The 1,170-nt window shown below is 71.8% G+C and overlaps 1 protein-coding gene across 4 annotated transcripts in view; it reads left to right on the forward strand.

Moving 5' to 3' along the window:
- Positions 1 to 772: 772 nt before the first annotated feature.
- The window catches only part of ZMIZ2 (zinc finger MIZ-type containing 2), a 15,146-nt gene continuing 14,748 nt past the window's right edge, over positions 773 to 1,170 (forward strand). For 2 of the 4 annotated variants that reach the window (XM_049641179.1, XM_049641181.1), the window contains exon 1: positions 773 to 864. The gene's annotated coding sequence lies outside the window, so the exon portion shown is untranslated. The remainder of the gene's footprint in view (positions 865 to 1,170) is intronic. The other 2 variants (XM_049641180.1, XM_049641182.1) reach the window with 1 other exon arrangement.

The following is a 1,170-nucleotide window of genomic DNA, read 5'->3' on the forward strand; positions in this document are numbered from 1 at the left end:
TCGAGCCCCGCGTCGGGCTCTGTGCTGACAGCTCGGAGCGTGGAGCCTGCTTCGGATTCCGTGTCTCCCTCTCTCTCTGGCCCTCCCCCGATAAAAAAAGATTAATTATGAGTACTCAGGAGAACGAGGTGTCACTAAAGCAAGGATAGGAAAAAGCGGACAACTGAAAGAGTGAGAACAGTACTTGGAAGGTACCAGCAGATCAGAGAAGGCGCTTCATCCGCTAAGGCGCTACAGCGACCTGTCCAGCGTGGGCGGGCCCTCTTTTCCTCCAGGCCCCGCCCCTGAAGAGACCCCGTTCACCTCCCGCCTCCGCCCTTCATGACAGGCCCTGCCCCCAGCCAGGCCCCGCCCCTCCACCGGCCCCCTCCGCCAGGCCCCGCCCCCTAGCCAGGCTATGATACCGCGCGTCTGACAGGCCCAGGCCCCGCCCTCAGCCCTGCCCCCCCATCTGACTGGCCCCGCTCTCAGCAAGGCCCCGACCCCAGCCGGGTTCTGAACTCCCTCTACCAGGCCCCGCCTCTCCTACCGGACCCCTCCCCTCTGACAGGCCCCGCCTATCGGCAGCGCTCTCCATTCTGTTGTGCCCTCTCCGCCAGGCCCCGCCCTCCAGTCTGGTTCTCACACCCCACTCTACAAGGCCCCGCCCCTCCGGCTGGACCCCGCCCCTCCGCCGGGCCACCTCCACCAGGCCCCGCCCCCCAGCCAGGCTCTGACACCCCCCTGACAGGCCCCGCCCATCAGCCGTCCCCGCCGCCACCCGGGCCCATCCACTCCATCAGGCCCCGCCCCTCCATCTGGCCACGCCCCGGCGGACAGCGAGCAGGAAGCTTTGGAGGCTCCGCAGGCGCGGCGTTCGGAAAGGTGTGTAGGGGGCGCGGGTCGCCGGTCACGGTCCCCCGCCGCCCGCGCTGCCCGCCCGCTCCCGGCTCGGCCCCACTCGGTCAGCCACCCCGGCCCGCGCAGGCCCGCGGCAGCCCCGCCCGAGTGCCGGCTCGGGGCTCCACTGCTCTGGCCTGGGGGCGGGGCCGGCGCGCGGCGTCATGCATATGCATGAGCGGCGCGGCGGCTCCATTGTGCCCTCGGAGCGGGCGGCGGCGCGATGGCGCGGGTGGTGGCGGCCGCGGCCCCGGGGCGGCGGGCGGCGCGGAGGGCGGGCTGAGCGCATGG

The sequence above is a fragment of the Panthera uncia genome, chromosome A2 (genome assembly GCF_023721935.1).
Source record: "Panthera uncia isolate 11264 chromosome A2, Puncia_PCG_1.0, whole genome shotgun sequence".
Classification (NCBI taxonomy): domain Eukaryota; kingdom Metazoa; phylum Chordata; class Mammalia; order Carnivora; family Felidae; genus Panthera; species Panthera uncia.